The sequence below is a fragment of the Onychomys torridus genome, chromosome 5 (genome assembly GCF_903995425.1).
Source record: "Onychomys torridus chromosome 5, mOncTor1.1, whole genome shotgun sequence".
Lineage (NCBI taxonomy): Eukaryota > Metazoa > Chordata > Mammalia > Rodentia > Cricetidae > Onychomys > Onychomys torridus.
The window spans coordinates 83,587,368-83,609,852 of NC_050447.1; the positions used below are offsets into that span (position 1 = coordinate 83,587,368).

The following is a 22,485-nucleotide window of genomic DNA, read 5'->3' on the forward strand; positions in this document are numbered from 1 at the left end:
TCCTTCATGAACACTGATGCAAAAATAATCAATAAAATACTCACAAACTGAATCCAAGAACACTTCAAAAAGATCATTTATCATAATCAAGTAGGATGGTTCAACATACAAAAATCTGTCAATGTAATACACCATAAAAACTAACTGAAAGAAAAAAAAAACCACATGATCATCTCATTAGATGCTGAAAAAGCCTTTGACAAAATGCAACACCACTTCATGATAAAAGTCTTGGAGAGATCCGAAACATAAGGGTCATACCTAAACATAATAAAGCCTACAGTCAACAACAACTTAAATGCAGAGAAACTCAAAGCAATTCCACTAAAATCAGAAATAAGACAATAAGACTCTCTCTCTCTTGATCTATTCAATATAGTAACTGAAGTTCTAACTAGAGTAATAAAACAACTAAAAGAGATCAAAAGGATACAAATTGGAAAGAAAGATGTCAAAGTATCGCTATTTGCAGATAACATGACAGCTGTCCAAGGGAGAACAGGACCATGTACAGAACTCATCTTCCAGTTTTCATTAGAATCCATCTAGTTTTATGCATTAAATTAGTTAACAATTAAAATAACACTACTTAGTAACTAACTGATGTTTTAAAAACAAACAAAACAAAAAGTAGGGTGCAGGTCAAATAAAACACATTTAGGGACCAAATCTGGCTCCAGGTGTCATACCTAGGAGTCTCTGCCATACATGTTTTGTTTGCTTCCTAAGTCCATTCCTCCCTTGCATGTCACCTGACCTGGTCCTAGTAGAGACATCTGCCCACTTGACCTAGGAAACAGGCACTGCTAGCATTAGAAGCCAGGATGGAGTTAGCTTCTCAGGACCAGGGAGTACTCTTTGTCATGGACTGGTGTGGTAGATACAGAGGAGCTACAAATTCTCAGGAGCTAAGGACTGAGGAGGTGTACCTTTCTAGATTCAGATATGAAGTCTTGGGTTGGGTGCCCCAAATTTCTCACATCCTTCATGTATATATGAAGGGAGCACAAATGGATTAGGGTAGTTGTAACTATCTTTTAGTGTGTTCTATCCTATAAATCATTAAAGTTTCCCAGAAACCTGAAAACGTTTTTGAAAGCAATTTTGTGAAAACATTTACAAAAAAGGTGACTTTGTTTTAAACCTTCAAATTACAGGCAGAATAGTTCAGAGACTGATGACATTTACTCTAGTCTACTACATCATACTGCTACTTAGTACCTTACTGTGCTCATTGGCAATGAGCATGTACTGATGTAGTGTGAATTCCAATTGGTCATAATAAATAAATAAATAAGTAAATAAATAAATAAACAAACAAACAAACAAACAAACAAATAAATAAATAAATACATACCCAGAGCCAGATATTGGAGTAAATGCTGAAAGACCAGAGAGACAAAGGAGCAAGCCACAGCCACCTCTTACCTCACCAACTCCTCAGCTGAAAAGGGGCCAAACTCCTGTCTCTACCCACCTTACATTCCTCTCTCCACCCAGCCATATGACTTTCAGTTTCCTCCTCCCTAGTGCTGGGATTAAAGGCATGTGTCTCCCAAGTATTGATCCCAAGTGCTGGGATTAAAGGTATGTGCCACTGCTGCCTGGCCTCTATGGTTAACTAGTGGCTTAGCTCTGAACTCTGATTTCCAGGCAAACTTCACTTGTTAGAGCACAAACAAAATATCACCACATACCAGAGTTCAGACCTATTTGATGCAGCACATGTGCTAATGGTTGCTTCTGACAAATGGCCGGAAATACTCAGTGCACTGCCAAGTTATACTCTGACCAGGGAGGAGGTAAAAGCACAGAAATGCATTCTGGTTCACTAGTGCTGAGAACATGCAATATTAGCCAACACTAATTTTGGGAAGTTTGTAGCAAGGGGCTGCACCAGTTACAGATATGTGTGGGGAGAAAAACATATGCAAGAGGGAGATAGGTGCTAAGGCTGGGGAGCAAACACAGATCTGTCACCAGAAAAGCAAGTAATTTCCCAATTTAACTAACCAAAACATTAAAATGCACAGTATGACTTCAAATTTCAACTTAATACTGGAAAATGGTATGCGAACAACTACCTCATACACATGACACTGACTCCTGGAATGATCCTGCAGGACTGAGGCTGTGTTACTGCATATGTGGGAGGTTATTAAATGCTTCTTAATGATTATGTTAAAGGTCATATTCCTCATACACATAACCTCACTTACTATTATGAGTTAGACATGTACATGGGCAGACAATGGTCTTCTTCTATTAAATGCAACTGGCTGAAATTACTGCCGAAGTTGCCAGGCTCTAAGAGAAAAGAGATCAAATTAATGAGGATGAGGTTGTATAATCAGTTTATGATACAAATTGTGCTGGGGTCAAGGCTGATATCATCAACTCCCACATACCCAAGTATACAGTAAAATGTGACTCCTCTCCTTTTCTCATACTACCACAAACTCTAAGTCAAGCTGTTTCTTACTTCTCTTCCATTCAAATGTACTTGAAAAATCTATTTTAGCAAACTCCCATTTGATCATGCCACCCACTGCACAAACCTCTGAGGGCTGAATCCCTACTGCCAGAGGGACATAGATTCACCTCCTTCGCAGGGCATTCTTGGCTCTCCTAAGTTTGGCCAATACTTCAAATCCAGGAGTTTTCAATCTTAGCTGGATATAAAAACTAGTAGGGGAGTTTTAAAAAATAAATAGCTTGATAGCCCATGCCCCAGAAACTACTGAAGTTCTGAGATAAGATTCTGAGACTTGTAGCTTTAAGAAACCTGGGTGACACTGGAACTTTCAAGACTGAAACACTTACCTAATTTCCCCACCTAGTACTCTACCCGACATAACCTAACTCTTCTGTTCCAGACAGTGGTGGCAGTTTGCTTGCCTCTAGCCCTCTCTTCAGGCAGGCTATCCCCAAAACTATCATTTCTTCCCTAACTCTAGTCACAGGTCCTCCATTCTTCTGAAACCCAGTGAACCCCTACCACTATCTTTAGAAACATGGCATTCACAATGGGAATGCCATTCTGGGCATCCCAAACCCACTAATTTCCTCTGTAAATTATTTTATAGCAATGACACTCTCACTGGGGATGCTTTTGTAACAACACCTTGAGCCCTATATTTCTCTAGCACCTTTTGTTCACATTCCCTAGCCTCTAGCTTTAACAACAACATTAAGCATAAATCAGGTACTCATGTGCACAACACTTAATGATCACTGAATAAATTAAATTCTCTTAAATTTTATGAAGTGATTTTTTTCTTATACCTGACAACCTAAGCTGTCAACCTTGAGGGTTGTTTATGCACACAGTGACATGTTTTTCACTAGAAGCATCATTATACCCATGTAGAAATGATAATCACTTGTTCACAAAACCTGACGTAATGTCAAATATCTATTAATGTGTTTTCCTTATAGATTGAATGATTTCCATGTTTATGTATTTTCCATGCATATGTATTATGCTATGTGTGGATGAGCAGAAAGGGACAGTGGAACAGCTCTTCATCTCTCTACACCTGCTTTAAAAGTCCCTCCCAAGCAAAGGGACAGCCAAGCCCATCCTAATCCACCATAAGGAGGACCAGAGAGCCAGAGTGCTTCTCCCTCAGTTTAAGGGAGTGGTTCTCAACCTTCCTAATGATGTGGCCCTTTAATACAGTTCATGTGTGGTGACCCCCAACCATAAAATTATTTCATTGCTACTTCATATCTGTAATTTTATGATGGTTGTGAATCCTAATGTAAACATCTGACGTTCAGGATATCTGACATGCGACCCCTGTGAAAGGTCCTTCAACTCCCAAGGCGTCCTGACCCACAAGTTGAAAACCACTGGTGTAGAGTGTCAGGAGCCTATAGGCAAATGTCTATGACACAGTCCCCAAAGCCAAGTTGCACTGGAAGATGAGTAGCCAGCATGACTACCAAACTCTAGCTCAGCCTATAAAGTTCATGATCCATCTCTAGAGCCTTCCAGACACAAAGGTACAGCTTCTCCACCAAAGAGCATAATACATGGCAGCTGCCTAGAGTTGAAGCAGTACTGGTGCTTATGAATTAAACAGTCCTGGGAGTGCCAGCTGAGAAACTAACCACTACTTATAACATGTTTTTGTGGAAAATGCCTTCTACATTCCAAACAACAGATCAGACATGAACTTCAGGGATAAAGATTATTTCTGAGGTTGGAACTGACTGTATTTTGTTAATTGCGCTATGTTCAGTATTTTTCTAGGCTAAGATAGCAGCCAGGAGAGCATAACAAGAATAACTAGTTGCCATGAACATGGGTCAGAAGTATCTATGAGAATCAATGCCAGAGGGCAAGATGGGAAGAAATCCAAGTACATTCTTATTTTTGTTAAATGAGTATTAATGAACACTATTACAGGCTATGGTAAATGTTGTGGGAGACAAAAATTAGGAAAGATCTTTAATTTGTAACCTTAACCTAGGATGGGGGACAGCAGATATAAACTTCACACACACACACATACACACACACACACACACACACACACACACACACACAAACCTATATGTTAAAACACAGGAATACAAACATTAGATATGGGCAGCAGAGAGAGAAAGAAAAACCAATGCTTCCAGCTGGAAGCTGAAACCTCATGGAGGTTTTGCATGGTACGGTACTTTGAATGAGAATCCCCCCCCCCCACACACACACACAAAGGTTCATGTGTTTGAACACTGGAATCCTGGCAGGTACACTGTTTGGGGAGCTCTAAGAGGTGTTGCCTTGTTGGAGGATGTATGTCACCAGGAGCAGGCTCTGAGGTTTCAAAGCCTCACCATTCTCAGGGTGTTCTTGTCCCCCGCTCCCTTCTCTCTCCAATCTTTCTCTCTCTGCTTTATGCTTGTGATTCAAGGAGTGAACCCTCAGCTTTCTGCACCAGCTTCCATACCTGCCTCCTACTTCCACCTTGCTGCTATGGACTCTAACCCCCTGGAACCATAAGCCAAAATTAACTCTTTCTTGCACAGCTGTCTTCATTATGATGTTTTATCACAACATAAAATTAATACCCATGGGCTTTAAGGCAGAGGAAGCAGCGAGTTTGGTTTAGCAGAAACCACCACAGGCATTAGAAGAGCACAAGTATTGTGTATTAAAAATAACACCATGGATTTAAGAAGTTGCTGACCTATCACTTCCCAAGACAGATTTCATATACAAGAGAACTATAAGGTACTCTGAGAAATTTGAGAGTCACAAAATGGCAAAGATGTCAATCACCGTTATTCTTTGCTCTGAAGTCTATCTTGAGCTGGGGCTAAGACTTACTTGAAGTAAATTTACTTGGTAAATGTCTTCTAACTTCCAAAACCTTCATATTGGGTGATGCATGACATTCATCTTTATCTGAAAGGAAATGTAATAGAAGTGTTAAAACAGGAAGAATTGATAGGTAGCTTACAGAAACTAATTAGATTATTGTATCTGAAAAGTAATAAAATTATATGAAGCACTATAAAATTGATATCCGTTATACTATGAGTCAAGTAAGAATCTAAAATAAAACCCTAAGCCCTGCTGAGAGACTTTTAAAGGTGAACTCTATATTATTCCTCTTCATTTATTTCACTTGCCTGATTGAAAGGGAAGCTTTTGAACTCCAGTCACTATTCTTGTGAACATGGAGATACCAAGATGACTTAATAGGCAGTTCCTGTTTTCAAGAATCTCACAAACCTCCAGAGAGATAAGCAAGAAAGTGCACTGAGGTAAGTCAGTCAGTGCTACAAATGATACAAGGCTTCTGGGACTTCAGTGACTACAAGAAAATGAGGGAAGGCTCTGCACTCTGGGAAGAAGACAGAGATGGACAATGGTAGGCTAACAGTCAGAGAAGGGGGTAGATTCAGGTTGAGATGGTATTTTAATACTTGTAAATACTTGATTCAGCCTGACCTGGGGTCGGTTTATATCTAAAATAAGCCACAAAGGTTTTAGTTGGAATCATATTCAAGTTTATATTTTCAAAGCATGGCTATGGGTCTAGAGAAGCAGCTCAGTGGATAAAAATGCATTGCACACACGAGTCTGGTTCTCAGCACTCACGTAAAAAGCTAGATACCCCATGGGTACCCAGGGGTGCCTACAGCTGCAGCATAATGAAAGGCAAAGACAGCTCTGGGGTTGGAATCAGGAGGATACCTGGGTTTGCTAGCTGCTATAGTAGCTCCAGATTCAATAAGAGACACTGGCATAAAGGAACAAGGTAGAGAAAGGCAGAGTAGAACACCTGATGCCTTCCCCTGGCCTCCACATATGTGCCCATAGGCACTCACATACACACCCTACATTTACATGCATACATAAACACACACCTTTTATTTTCTTTCCTGGAGCTGAGGACTGAACCCAGGGCCTTGCTTGCTAGGCAATCGCTCTACCACTGAGCTAAATCCCCAACCCCTACACACACCTTCTAAATGAATTTGATTATTTATATACTAGAACACAGAAGAGATATTGGGAGAAGACTCCACAGGCAGGGAATCTCTTTTGTTACTGCAGGAGCCAAGATGAGAAAAAAGAAGATGAGAAGTAAAATGTCAAAAAAAAAATAATAATAATAATAAAAGAGATGTCCTTCAGAGTGGGAACTAGATTAATGACCCCATCAATCACCCCAGCCTAAAAACTGGAGCCACCATCAACCTTGTCACACAGTGACAAACACAGGTGATCTGGGCTGCAATAGAGTGTCTTTCTAATCAGAGGCATTAACTGTAACCTTAAGAAATCTGTTCTCGAACATCAGAGCCCAATCTGTGACCAACAGACACATCACACTCATGTGTCTGAAAGGTCAACTTCAGAATGGTCTCTGTGACTGCTTGCTTGCACTGCTCTGAGTTAGTGTTTGTTCATCTCATAAATAGTTTATTCATGTGAGGATGGGATTCCACACAAGATTGCTAACTACCAATGAAAGAAAGCCAAAAACAAGGGAGGGGGGGTTGCTCTGCCCTGTTCTGTCTCCTTAGAGAAGAAAGCAGACTGAGATGAACTCAATGGTCACTTGTGATCTTAGCAATTTCAGAAAGACAGTGAAAGAAAATAAAAAGCTTCTATGAATTGGGAAATTTAGAAGAAAGAAGTGGAATTAGTTAATAACTTATATTATGTGTATTTATGATTATCATCTAAAATCTTCTTTAGGGAAGATACAAATTTAAAAATTATTAAACTATATTTTAAAATTATTTTTGGTTACTTAACACCAAATGGTCAGCCCTGAAAACATGCATAGGAGTAGCAGGTTACTGAGCAGGTCCTACTTAGAGAAAAAAAATTGTGTGTGTGTGTGTGTGTCTGTGTGTGTGTCTGTGTGTGTATATGTGACAACAATTAATTTAAAAGAGGCTATGACTTTGAAAAAAGAGCAAGGAAGGGTAAATGGATAGGTTTGTAGAAAGGAAAGGAAATGATGTAATTATATTATAATCTCATAATATAATTTTAAAAATAAAAGAATATAGTTCTCTTAGGAGCTAATACTAGTTTCAGCAGCTGCTCAGGGTCCAGCAAATGCTACTCTCAGCCTAAAACAGAGAAACTTCTCTATATAATGAATGACAGTGAATAAAGCCATGCATGGCTGATCAGTGTGCTGAGAAAAGTGACAGTTGATGTTCGGCCCCAAACAGGACTCCAAGACTCAGGGAATATCTAGGAAAAAGAGGCAGAAAGAACGTAAGAGCTGAATGATGGGGAGAAAGGCTGTGGGATGCTATCTTGTAGACACAACACAGTCAATGTAATCATGACATCACAGCAGCTTCAGCTGACTGCAATAGGCCTGCACTACACTGGGCCTTAATACTCAATTGTGGATAGGGAAAGGTTCATGGAGCCCTACCCTCCCTGATGATTGGTTACCGATGGATTCTGGAAGAAGGGTAGCCATTATCTTCAGTGGTCTACTCACTGGTGGGCCTACCAAGCTTCAATGGACAGCTCAGCTCCACACCCATTGAGATGGCTATTCTTGTTTGCCAAGTTGACTACATCTGGAAATTATCTAAAATCTAAGTGGTTGGGAACACTTGTAAGGGATTTTTTTTTCTTAATTAAATCATTTGAAGTGGGAAGACCCACTCCTAATCCAGATCTTTGAGTTGAGAAGATACACTTTTAATCCAGATCTTTTGAGGTGGAAAAATCCACCTTTAATCTGGGCCACCTTCTGCTGGCATCCTATATAAGGACACTGAAGAAGGAAGCTTGCTCTCTTTCTTGCTAGAAAGTCCATTCCTTCACTGGTATTAGAGCCTACTTCTTTTGGATTCTGGCATATACTGAAGACCAGCTAAGGCATTCAGGCTCGTAGACTGAACAACTACTGGATTCCTCATCCTCCCATAGGTAGACAGCCATTATTGGACTAGCTGGACCACAGCTTGTAAGCCATTTTAATAAATAAATCTTGTGTGTGTGTGTGTGCGCGCCGCGCGCACACACACACATTCTCTATGTTCTGTTCCTCTAGAGAACCCTGACTAATACACCTATGATAACACAATTGACCCCAGTTAAACTCAGTGAATCCCAAAACAAAACAAAGAAACTTGAATGGCAGAAAGGGACTTGAAGAGAGGGCAAAGTGCTTAAGGAGATCTAGGAAGGATGGAGGATGTAATCATAATACACTATATACATGTATGAACTCTGTCAAAGAACAAATTCAGTATGTTACATAAGAACAAACAAAAATCCCCAAGTGATCTGATAGTAACCAGCATTAATATAGTCTTTAGGAATGGCTGTGAATTTGTCTCTCCTCTATGTCTACACTGAAGGAGTGCCTGCTGGACCCAGCCACAATACTAAAAGGTGGGAAGACACAGACACAGTAAGATACAACTGCTCTCCCATGCATGATCAATAACTAAGTAGGAAAGAGCACAGTGTATGGATACCAGGCTGGCATAGTGTGAGATAGAAATTTTATCAATTACATTTCCTTTATTTCATATGACAAATTGATTTCTGAAAATCATTTACAAATCTTGGTATTTTCTAAGCAAAGTAAGTTTACATATGACAGAGAAGCTAGTACTCATAAAAGCTTTAAATGATCTATTATAAGTAATTTTTTCTTTTTCTTTTTTATTTATTTATTTATTTACTTATTTATTTATTTATTCATTCATTCATTCATTTATTTATTTATTTTGGAGACAGGGTTTCTCTCTGTGTAGCTTTGCACCTTTCCTGGAACTCGCTTTGGAGACCAGGCTGGCCTTGAACTCACAGAGATCCGCCTGCCTCTTTCTCTGTATTCTTAAGGTCACAAGAGGAGTTCAGACTAAAAGAAAAAAACATATAGAAATGGTGAAACCAAACAAAACAAAAAAACCTGCTTCCTACCACCTCAACCTGCCCCTCTGCTCCCCTGAGATAACTTTTTTGGTTAACTGCTGATCACTGAGAGCAACCTGGCAACAAGCTTCAATGACACTGTGTGCATTATGCATACATGTGCAGTGTGTGTGAGACACTTCAAAACCTGCTCTGCAGTAGATGTTAATAAGCATTTCTAAAGAAGAGGGAAAATAAATTAGAAGGATAGAGTGGGTGTGTCAAAGCTTGAATGCAGGAAATCTGCTCTATAAAAAAATACAAACGCACACTGTGATTACTCTCAAATCCCCTAAAATTAGCCAACAAACCCTTTAATCATGGAATACCAATTGGCATCTTGAAAGACTCCAGATCGTTACAAAACAGTGTGGGAAGTTAGATGGTTCATTGGCAGCAACACATGCAATTGGACAATAGGCATATCCAGAAGCAGACACAGGCCATGTGAACTCACCCCTGGCAGCAGACGTAGAAACCAAAGCTGCAGACTGCCTGAGTATGTCAGTGCTGAGCCCGCTGTGGTTTCTGTGCTGCTGTCCCTGTGACCAAGAAATGGAAACATCCATCTGCAGAGCCTGATGCTAAACTAAATGCACTGGGTATATTTGCTTTTATCAAGTAAATACAATCAAAGGTCTCAAGAGAAAAAATTAAATTTGTTTTACAAAACCGAAAAGTATGGCTAAATATTTTGTGAGACGAATATAAGAATTGCTTATTATAAAAGAATTAGAAGTAAATAAAATTCCTAGGGAATTATATTTATAATGATTTCAGCTCCATATATATGCAAAAGTAGTGAATTTGGAAATACTTCTTTTTATGTTCAAATTCAAATCAAGAAGACATCACTCAGCTCTGTGCAGTTGATCTTGCCAGTGAGGTTAGATAGGCCATTCTGTAGTCATAAATTCTACTTCCCAATATTTCTTCCTAGCTTTCTGCTGAAATGTTTAACTGGGAAGGAGAATGTGAGATGGTTTTCCTACTGAACCGATCCTAAGGTAGCTAAAGGAGCTCCTGTATGTCATGGGCAGAGGCTTCTCTGAATTCCACTGCAGAACAAAGAGCAAGTAAGTTGAGATGGAGAGAAGTCTAGCAGGAAGCAGGGCATGTGTAACTATCCCCCTGTTTATAAATGGCCTCCCCACTTCTTTACATCCAAACCACAACTGTTTGTTCAATGTCATATTCACACTTCCTCTACAAATCTTTCACCACTCCCTTATCCCAGTCCAAATGACTTCCCCTCCTCCTCAGCCTCTCACTTTACACATAATCATACCTAATTTACTTTAGGCTAGTTACCTTTGAACTAGACCACTTACTGAAAGGTCTAAGGAACCTTAGATAGAGGAGTAAGATTTCTCATATCCTTGGGGAGGCCACATTGGAAAGCACAATGCTCACATTAGCATTCAGCCAATACCTGCTAATTTACTGTTACTGTTATTTAATGCTTTTTCTAGAAACAGTTAATCCTTGGGAGAAATTTGTGCTTTCTATTGAAAAAATAGTGAATTTGCTCATAGCTTGGGCAACATTCACAGGTTGTATCTGAAGCAACTGCTCACTACGTCCTTGTTTGTGTTGTTGTTTTCTGTGACAGAGCAGTATCTTGACTAGCCCAGTAATACACAGACCACCTAAGGACTTTGGGTGCAGAATGTTAGAATGGAATTAACTGCTTCATGGCAAAAGGATTCTAAGCAGTGTCTACCATTTGAGGCTAACAGAAAGGGTGAGGACAACAGATTTAGAAACATATATAAATATGCACGTATGGATCAAGAATCTACAAAAAGCAATTTACACTAACATTCATTCAAAAAACTTGTTACTGACACCTATTATGTAACAGCTTCATACTACACCAAAGAACTAAAGACAAATGAGAAACATCAAGCATTCCTGTTGACTCCCCAAAGATCCAAACCTAAGAAATCTAAGGACTTATCCATCCATATCCACATAAAACTGCATCACTTGAGGGTAAATTGCATTACAGTTCATCACATTGTAAACAGCTGATTTTGCCAAAATGACAACAAACTGACATCATCCTAGAAAGTCCTTTGCTTTAACTTCTGTCCCCCAAGTCCTTAGGCTCCAAGATACTGAAAGGAAACAAAGGTCTACTATAAGCAGTGGGATCCAATATGCCAAGAGAGCTATTCCTAGGGAAAGCTGAGATGGGACAGAATGGTCATGCATGCTTGCTATCCTGTGGACACATGGCATTCCTGTGGACTTCGAGGCATTAAATTTCTTCTAAAGCTTAATGGAGAAAGGCAAAAAATAGAAAACATTTCTCCAGCCACAAAAATACATGTATTTACAATTATGGAATCAAAATGGGCTGCTGTATATTTTTAAATCTAGAAAGAAGTGAGTACCTGATCCTCTGAACTGTCAAAAAAAATTAGTAGGAGTGTTGCCACTTTGTATTAGATGCAACTTCAGATGACTGACTGAATACCTGGCTCAAGTGTGATGAAAAGGTCAAAATGTGTTCCTTTAGAACGGAAACACATTTCTCTAGAGTGGCTTCAGGAGGAAGAATGTACAATCTAAAAGACAACGTGTTTGCATGCAGACATAAAGGTTCTGGATCCAAACAGGCAGAGTGAACTCCCTACAGAATTCATCTGACAACAAACACAGTTGTTAGACGCCAGCGTAAAAACCCAGTATGTTACTGATCTGTTGTTTAAATCGAAGGCTTCCTTCTGGAACAGCAAAGCAGGGAGATTGCCTATCTCACGGAGAAAGCTACTGCTACACTTGAAACAGGAGGTTGCTCGCCTACATAATCACCTGGGACAAACTTGGCCAGTGCAAGCAGGCCAGAAGGTTAAAGGAGCCTGGGAACATTTAACATCGTGAAGGAATTACAGCTCAGGAAGATCAGAGGGAGCTGCACAGGAAATGTGAACAGTAACCCTTTTATATCTTTGAGCCTCTTCCTATTGCCTGTGATAAATGGAGTCCTACTGCTTGAACATACACAAGCCAGGAACGTGTGGACAGGAAAGAAAAGGCATTTTATCCACATACATCAGAGCAGAGCATAAATCTACAATGACATGATGACATGGTGCTGCTCTAGAAAACAGACATTGGCTTTTAATTCTAACTGCCACATATGTGCTGTATCACTGCCTTATCCAAGAAAAATGAGAAGAGTGGGCGGACAGGGAGGGACAGGATAGCTGGCAGGCTCATCACAAGTGGGGAAACATGGGACCTGAAAGCTGACCAACAAATAGGCCTCCACCCTGGCTGACAGTTAAACATCTTGTTCCCAGTCAGTCTTCAGGGAAAGCATTCTTTCCATAATAAATAATGAGACCCAATCAGACATTTTTATTCTATCCTTTATCTACTCTATGTAAAAGTTTCTCCAATATTCTAAGCCAGAAGCTTGATGATTCAACTGATTATAGACTGTTTTAAAGAGTAGCTTAGCTAAGAAAGCTGAAACCTTTCTAGCTAATTTAGGAAAGCAGATGAGACTGTGCAGGACTTAGGTATCCTAGTTGGGATTTTTTTCTTAACATATCTCTTCTGGCAAAGAAGAAAAGCTCAGTTTAAATGAACAGGTGCAACTGAAAGATACTAATTAAACATATCATGCACAAATACACACATTCTTCAGATGGTGGGAGCAACAAAAGAGAGGGGGAAAAGGCTATTTCCAAATGGATACGCTTAAATATCAAATAGAACTTCACAGACCCCTCTGAAAGAAATCTCACTTTTCCCACTGACTTAATTTTAGGATAGATGATCTCCTATGAAAATCAGGCAAACCAAACCAAACCTGAACATGAATAAGGAGATAGCAAAGCAAACCACCAAGGAGAGTCGTAAGAACTATCCAGAAGGGTGAAGATTAAAACCAAAGGAATTTTTCACAACGAAGTGCCTTCTTCAAGGCCCACAATAATTACTTTCTGCACACATTTTCTCTTCCTGTTGAGTGTTATGTGAATGGTCCTATCTAGCATTCAACCAGAAGCAGCTCTGACTGATGCTTAATTGGCATTCAATATTTGTTAAATTTTGCTATTTGCTATTCTGAAAATAACAGAACCATACAGTAACCTCTTTTGAGTAGCAAAGCACGAAAGCAAGCAGGTTCAGTCCTATGCATAGAGGCATCAGTCCTTAGTTAGAAAAAGGCACTAAGGAGTCCTTAGTTAGGGCAATGAGCAAACAAGTATGCTACCTGCTAGAGGCACTTTTGTTCAGCACTTAGCAATGCACACATGTAATCTCAACCCAGTGACTGCATAAAGTGAATACTACTATCACTTGGTTAAAACAGTATAACATGGCTTGTTCAAAGTCTGTCATTGGTTAAACAGCAGGGAGGAGTTAGACATTTCTGATAGCTAGCCCATTCACTAAAAATCTTTATCATGGAATGTTGAAATACCCTCAACCAAACTCCCCCAAACCAGTTACATATAAGCACTTTTTCCTTCTCAGCCTACCTAATCCCACTCCCTTCCAACAGTTCCTAGAACAACTGAGTCTCCTCTGGAGCAATGCTTCTCTTCACACCAGTATGACTAAGCCTCCTAACAAAAAGGCACCTTTCAGAAACAAATGTCCTTCAAACTGGCCTAATAGGTCCTACAACTCTCTCCAAAATAAGGATATCATCACAGATGCAGGCTTCTAAACTCTCCTCTATTGAGGAAATGTCTAAGGCTGTATCCCTCCTTAGAATGAGACTGGACTCCATGAACCTGACAAAGGCCAGAAGTACACAAGTAACAAAAAGCTCTCTTCTTCTAAAAGGTTCTAAAAGGCAATCTTTTTAAAAAGAAAACTTTAATTAGAATGTGCAATATTAGGTTGCATTACAGCATTCCAAAGAAAATGTGTTTGTTTATTCCTTTCCCCCATCCCAGGTCCCCATCCAACCCCTTAAGCTTCCTTTCTGCATTCATGTCACTTTATAAAAAAGCATTCTAAAAGTTTTAGTCTTAAGATGCAAAGTTTCCAGCGTCAGTAACTAACATAAAGGAAGATGAAGGTGGAATTTCACCACAGTAGATACCAGATGCTACTTGCTACTAGTGAGATTATCTAGAGTAGGAAAATCAAAACACAGGACAAATGGTATTATTAAAATGAAGCAGCAATTTGTATAATCTGGTCACCTGTAACTATTTATTTAAAACAAAATTGCTATTCCATAGTGTGGGGTGCATAGGTACGTGTGTGTGTGTGTGTGTGTGTGTGTGTGTGTGTGTGTGTGTATACAGGTATTTACATGATTTGGAAGAAAAATGATAAAATGATCCCTGGGAAAATGGAAGGGTCATGATCAAAGAACTTTGGTCTGATCTATAATGCTTTTTAAAAAAAAAAAAAAAAAAAAGCAACAGCATTTTATCTTTCTAAAATATCTTAAACATTTGGTTTCATTATTAGTCTCAGTTTTACATTTTAAAAACAGTGTGTTTGTTCGTTGAGGGCTCTCCATTTCTAACCCCCTCTTTCTCAGCAGTACCATTCATAGCTGTTACACACTGCTCAGCGATCTCTTAGTGGCCTCCCTTCTGCTGATTAACAACACCCGCTTGTACCAAAAAGAGCCATCCCCACAATTTTATGAACTTTTAAAGCCATGGAACACATTTAATCAAGGAAGAAGGAGGATTTCAAAGTACAGGAAACCATAAATCAAAATAGTCCTACATAAAAAGATTACCTTTTCCCTTTAAATTGTGTATGTGTTTACATTTAATAAGCCACACACAGAAAGTCAAATAAGGCTTGGTTCTTTTTAAAAGGCCAAAAGGTGTCTACTTAAAACTATCCTAACAATTTCAATGTCCTGAAGGTTGCTGTAATAAAAACCCACTTCTCCTAGACTCTTCCTAAGTTCTCAACTTGGCTGTATCATATTGGTACTGCTTTTTAAAATTCTAACTTTCCTCTGTGTTCCAGGCCACAACTGACTTTTCATCCCATTCCTTTTCCAAACTTCAGATCATCTAGATTTGGGTTCATAAAGTGGTGACATAGCAGGTCACCAGAGCACAAATTATCTCCCTAAGAGTTGCTAGGATTAGACCTCCCAGACATGGACATAAGCCCTGCCAGATAGGCCTAGCCTGGACCCATCAATTTACACAGCTGATGTACAAAGTAAAGGCTTCTTGTACAAAAAGACACTGCCATTCCAGCAGATAATGACTAGAAGAAGCAGCATCTGCCTTAGATAGGAAGACACTGGGCTGAACAGGAAACTCCCACTTTAAAAAAAGAAGAAGAAGGAGGAGGAGGAGGAGGAGGAGGAGGAGGAGGAGGAGGAGGAGGAGGAGGTTGGTGCAGGAGGTTAATCATTTTAGGTGCATTTAAAATGCAGGAAAAGCCTGTCTGTGAATTAGTGAAGAACAATGCTGATCAAAAGGCATCATTCTTTAATTTCAAATAAAGAATTCTGGACATAATTTGTAGGCAGCATAGAGCACTTCAATCATGACCATCATCTTTGCCTTCAGTTTTATTTCTAGAAACAGAATGGACAATACATGTATGATTAATCTCTTCTCCCAGATGCTAAACTATGAACCTGATGAATATCAAATAGCTACAACAACAAAAGTATCAAACTCTGGTTCCTCTATCAGTTGACTTCTTTCATTCTATAAGGCTGAGTCCTAATGTTTAGCAGAAGCAGGAGATACCAGTGCTTGAGGATGCTGGGTTCTAAGAACACATCCAAAGCTAGCTGCATCATTTATTTTGGTGATTTACCCTTTTTTACCTATGGACTCAACCTCTGTCTGGAGAACACTCTGCAGTTCCATTAGCTAGTACAGTACCTAACCCAAAGTAAATGCCACACAAAACCTGAATGACACTTATCAGACACTTGCTATTTACCTGTCTGACTCACTCGACTTCCCCGGACAAAGCCATTCCTGGCCGAGCTACTCAAATGCAAATGGCCTTAAAAGCATATCATATACACCTGTTAATCTAAGTTTATACTTTAATTTTTTAATTTTTGAAAAAGTATTCCTGGCAAACTTTGTTTACTAAGACAAGACAGTTCCTGAAAACTTTCTACAGAGGCTCTTGAAAGAGTGAACAGAGTCTACCTTTTCTGTCCTCAATGTGATGACCAAAGAGAATACCTAATACAACCTGCACAGCCTTTTTTCTGTGCTGCCCTGGATAGAATTTCTTGATGGCTGTTTTCCATGATCTAGACAGAGCAAAAACTTCAAAAAGAATCACCCCGTGACTGCTGTGGGGCTTTCATTCGCCAGCACTGTGTCAGCTCCTTCCCAATTGAGACCTTTTTATGATTAAAAGTTCTGCCAACCCTGCTCCTGAGCATGCTCAGATCAACTCTGAGGCAGCATACTCTCACTGCTTCTGGGAAACACTTTCAGAGCTAAACACTTTCCAGCCCTCAGGAGCTTCTCAGAGAAAACAACTGTCCCGTGTGACCTGCAGACTGATATCTGTTAGCACCATGGGCCCATCTCCCAGTGTCCTCCATCTTAATATACACCCCTCCCAGTAGAGTCCAGACAAGCATCTCTTCTCACTTTTTTCAGGGAAAGATGCCATGTTAACATTCCTTCCAGTTATTCTAGTACAATCACTTGCAGGTGTTATGACTGGGAAGCACAAACACCACAGGTTCACTTAGCTAGGATTAGGTCAGAGCACAACTAGTAGACTCAGACGTTCCTTCTTCCAATCATCCTTATTCAAAACAGCAAATGAGTTCTTCCTCTTTACTCACACTAGATCTAACTGAGGCCCAGGAAAGATGAATCATTTACCATGGCCTCAAAAGAAAAGTGAGCAAAGCCAGGTCTTCCCCATCTCCATAACCATGCCACACCAAATTGAGTCTCTTGCCAAAAGCCTCATCCTGACCCAGCATCCTGGTGAGACTGTTCCCAGCATTGCCTCCCTCTTACATTTTGGTAGTTCAGCCACATAATTACCTGCTACAAAAGATGAGAAATACAAGGCTTATATCTGAAAATAATTTAGTGATGTTACCATTAGTAGCTGCATCTTTTCCCACCCACTCCAAGACAAGGACACTTATCTTCAGAGAACCTCTTCCCCTAAATGGTGTCCCGAAGGTTCTGAAAAACCTGGGAAAGCCTATTTAGGTACTTTTATGATAGAAAGTTGCCCACTTGCAGAGGTCTAGGTAGAGGCAAGACAGGGATAAGAGTACATTCAAAGTAGTAAGAGGACAGTCCCACTATCAAAACAATGCACATTTCAATGTCAGGCACAGTGTTATCTCAGGGATGACACCGGCAAGGACACCCCAGAAAACAAGCCCACAGGTCGATGAAGTAACTGGTACTGCTTCTCATATAACCCACTCCCATGACTCTGACAACCCAAACACATTCTAGACCTTATACTTCACTATAGAAAATATCAAATGCAAAATCTGAATTCCCACTCGTTTTCTGCTGGTTTTCCTAGTCTAATGAGGAAAGCAAAAGAATGAAGGGGGCAACACAAAGGAAAACAATGATCTTGGGAGGTACAAGACAGGAGCGGATCCAAAATACTGGGGACTAATAAGGTACAAGAATACATTTTTAACAACTTTCTTAAAGCTCATTTTGACATCTATTTGGAAAAACTAGCAATTTATTTAAGACTGTGACAATATTAGTGTTTCATAATCCTTATGCCCACAGAAAAAGTAATAAAAAGAATTACTAAAAACCACAATGTAGTAACTCTCTAAGATTAAAACCTCAGATCAAGGAAAACCAAGAAGTAAGTAAAATTCTTAAACATTTAGAAAAATTAAAAGGTAACCATCCAATCTTGATTGATTAATTGATTGATTATTTACTTATTTATTTATTTATTTGTTGGTACAGGGACAGATATAGTCCAGGGCCTTAAACATGCTAAGAACAATCTCAACTTCCTATGATTCTTGACTGTTAAATGTAAAACTTTAAACTACATTAAGCAAAGATAAAACATTAATAAAAATCCTCAAACACAATGGAGACAAGAACTTTTAAAAATTTGTTTTTAGGTATATTTCTTGTTTGTATGAATGAGCACCAAGGGCACACAAGTGCCCACAGCAACCAAAAAGAGTGCATCTGAACCCTTAGAACTGGAGTTACAGCAGTTGTGAGCTGCCTGATGTGGGTGCTAAGTAAACCCAGGTCCTCTACAAGTCCACCAAGCCACTCCAGCCCTGGAAACAAGGATTTAAATATTCTTGCTGGCATATTGACACATACTTGTAACTATAGCACCGAGGAAGCTAAGTCAGAAGGATTGTGAGTCGGAGTCCACCCTTGGTTATACAAGACCCTGTCCGTCCGTGTACAGGAAGACAACCTATTAAATGCAGCAGGCCACAAACAAAATGAAAATAAGAAAGCAGTCTGTTAGGAAAAAGGGGGTTGATGGGACGGGGAAAGGGATTAAAAATGATAAGGAGGAAGAATATGATCAAGTACATTGTGTATATGCAGTGAAATTGTAAAAGAAAAATAAAAACAAGTCCCCAGCATACTGTTTTTTATTTGTGTATTTAATTAATGACTTTCAACTTTAGTCCCCACTAAGCCAATATAATTAAGAGAAAAAAATCAGTAGGTTTTTTTAGGGACAATGAAAACAGGTAACAGGTAGCAAAAGTTTCCTGTTAAGCTCTTAAAAACTGAAAATGTTAATAATTTTAACAGCTGTATCTACTAGATATGTAAGATCACTATTAAAAATGGAAAAATTTCAGATACATAAGAGTAAAATAAATGTAGTCTTCAAACCCATCACTCAGAGGATGATAAATTAGAGGATCTGAGCGGGCAATATGAAACCCCAATGGTACAAGGTTAGAGGATGTCCTGGCTATGGTGAGGGTGTGGAGTTTATGGGTGAATTTAGCTGCTTAAAAATGGAAATATGTGTTTCCATTAGTTTGGTTATTTGTCCCTGTGCTTTTCCAATCTTGGTCTCAATAATTCACACTCTTACAGTCCCTCCTCTTTCTCCCCAATTGGACTCCTGGAGCTCCATCTGGAGCCTGGCCGAGGATCTCTGCATCCACTTCCATCAGTTATTGGATGAGATTTCTAGCATGACAGTTAGGGTATTTGGCCATTCGATCACCAGACTAGGTCAGTTTGGGCTTTCTCTCAACCACTGCCAGTAGTCAGTCTACAGCGGAGGTATCATTGTAGATTTCTGGGGACCTCTCTAGCACTTTGCTTCTTCCTATTCTCATGTGGTCTTCATTTATCATGGTCTGTTATTCCTTGTTCTCCCTCTCTGTTCTTGATCCAGCTGGGATCTCCCACTCCCCTAAGCTCTCTTTTCCTCGAACCTTGCCCAATGAACCAAATGAACCTATGAACCAAAAGCTGAGGAACCCCCAACTAGATCAGGCCCTCTGGATAAGTGAGACAGTTGATTAGCTTGAACTGTTTGGGAGGCACCCAGGCAGTGGGACCCGGACCTGTCCTTAGTGCATGAGCTGGCTGTTTGGAATCTTAGGCTTACACAGGGACACTATGCTCAGCCTGGGAGGAGGGGACTGGACCTGCCTGGACTGAATCTACCAGGTTGAGCTGAATCCCCAGGGGAGTCTTTGCCCTGGAGGAGATGGGAATGGGGGATGGGCTGGGGGGAAGGTGGGGGCAGGAGGGGGAGGACAGGGGAACCCATGGCTGATATGTAAAATTAAATTAAATTATAAAATTAAATTAAAAAATGGAACTATCTAAGAACAAAAAGGCAAGCACTGATAGACAAAAGAAATGAGCATAGCAGAGTAGTGTGAGAGACTAACAGGGCTGTGGCCTTGAAGTAAGGATGATGACGGATGGTATGGATGCATTCTGGAAAGGAGTTAGCATCTGTTTAACACACCTGAACCATTTTGTCTCCCAGCCAATTGCTTGTGACTATGTGGCTTCCAGCCTGATATGTGAAGGGGGCTTCAATTTATCTCAGAGCTGTGGTGAGATAAAATGAAGTAATAAACATAAATGCCTGGTAACAGGAAATATATATTAGCTATTCTCATGTTATACTTTGATGTTCACAAAGTGACAGCCAGCTGAATGGTGAACAAGTCCCCAAAGCAACATTTTTAATGCTCTTTGGTTGATTGGGTTTTGTGAACTATTACATAATCAATGGAATTTAGTGCTGGCGCTGATCTGGAAAAAAATAACAAAACTCCCTTTTTTCTGAACTTTCACGCCAAGACTAGAACAATCATGTTTTATAGCCAAGAAATAAAGCTGTGAATTCTGCCAGGTGGTGGTGGCACACACTTCTTTGATCCTAGCACTTGGGAGGCAGAGGCAGGCGGATCTCTGTGAATTCAAGGCCAGCCTGGTCTACAGAGCTACTTCCAGGACAGCCAGAGATACACAAAGAAATCCTGTCTCGAAAAACAAAACAAAACAAAAAAGAAAGTTGCAAATTCTATTAACATGAGATTAGTAACACCAGCTATGGATAAAGACTATCAAGAAAAAAAAAGAAAAAAAGGAAACTCTAAAACCTGACAACTTACTCTGAGCCTACTGTTTTAAATAACTATATCCTTTAAGTATATTTCTATTTCACTTTATGAAATTTAACTAAATCATTACAGTTGGCAACAAAAGCAGGAAACCGTTTACACGACCAGCATGGCTATTTTACTCTGATTAATGAAAATTACATAATAGTTTTGGCAGACTACAGAGTGTTCTTTTTACAGTCTTTGAAAAGTTACCATGCTACAGACAATTTTGGAAACTGAGAATTTCCACTACCTTGGCAGCAATCAATTATGTATTATTTTAGTTCAGTTTCAGAAATGGCTCTGTAAGGTTTATGTTCATCTTCACTCATACCCATTAACAACAGATCAAAGTATGTCTAGTATTTGATGGAGAAACTCAAGAAAGTGTTACTGTAAAGAAATGACTCTGAGGACTCAATGTCAAATCACAAATCCTCTCATTGGCCATTTTGTCTCCAAATCGTACACTAACAAAGGGGAAAAAAATTTTAAAAAACCAACCCAAGTAGTGCATCAGGAGCCATATTCAGGACCTGCTTGCATTACAAGGAAGTATAAGAGGAAGCAAAAAGTAAAAGAAAACCCATACCAGTATCTCCCCTTTAAAGAATCAAAAACAAATAAACATCACTATAATGTTCAAAAGATAAAGCCCTACACTTCCTAGAGCTGGAAAACAAACCCTATGACCACATACTTCCTTCCACAGACTTCCTTTCTCTGTTTCATGAAGTCAAAATTTTTAAGGCAACTAACAATTCAAAAAAATTTTCAAACCATTACACTGAAAAGTGACTTCTAAACTGTAATTCTCAAATGAATAAACTTGACATTGTTGCATTAAATAAATGTACTTTTTAGTAACTTTAGATTTACAACATAGTTACAAAGATAGTACAGTTAGTTTCTGTACACATTTTACTCGTTTTCCCGAAAGGTAATTATGATACACTTCTCAAAACCACAAAATTGGCCGGGTGGTGGTGGCGCACGCCTTTAATCCCAGCACTCGGGAGGCAGAGCCAGGCGGATCTCTGTGAGTTCCAGGCCAGCCTGGGCTACCAAGTGAGTTCCAGGAAAAGGCGCAAAGCTACACAGGGAAACCCTGTCTCGAACCCCCCCCCAAAAAAAAACCCTACAAAATTAAAGCTGATATAATACTATGAATTCAACCTTAAACTTTAGCTTTTACCTATTTTTCCCACTGGCATCTTTTTCTCAGTTTCTATGCACAGCCTAGAGTACCATATCACAGCTAATAATTTTTCAAATGCTATAAGTTTTGATATATCCCTCAATTCTGTCTATTAACAATATACTAATTATAGTTAGCATATAAAATTAAACCTAAAATTTCCTGAAGAATACAATTACTAAACACTCTGGGAAAATTACAAGAAAATTCCTGTAAGCATGGTGTTTCTACTAATGTTCTATCTGAAAGAAAAGCAAACAAATCATTGGAGAAAGGTATGTCACACTGCCTATTTTGCCAAGAACCTAT

The 22,485-nt window shown here is 39.4% G+C and overlaps 1 protein-coding gene across 2 annotated transcripts in view; it reads right to left on the reverse strand.

Annotated features, from left to right (window-relative positions):
- Positions 1-22,485, reverse strand: part of Znf438 (zinc finger protein 438) — a 150,217-nt gene that overhangs the window by 101,332 nt on the left and 26,400 nt on the right. For both annotated transcript variants that reach the window (XM_036189178.1, XM_036189175.1), the window contains exon 2: positions 5,327-5,404. The gene's annotated coding sequence lies outside the window, so the exon portion shown is untranslated. The remainder of the gene's footprint in view (positions 1-5,326; positions 5,405-22,485) is intronic.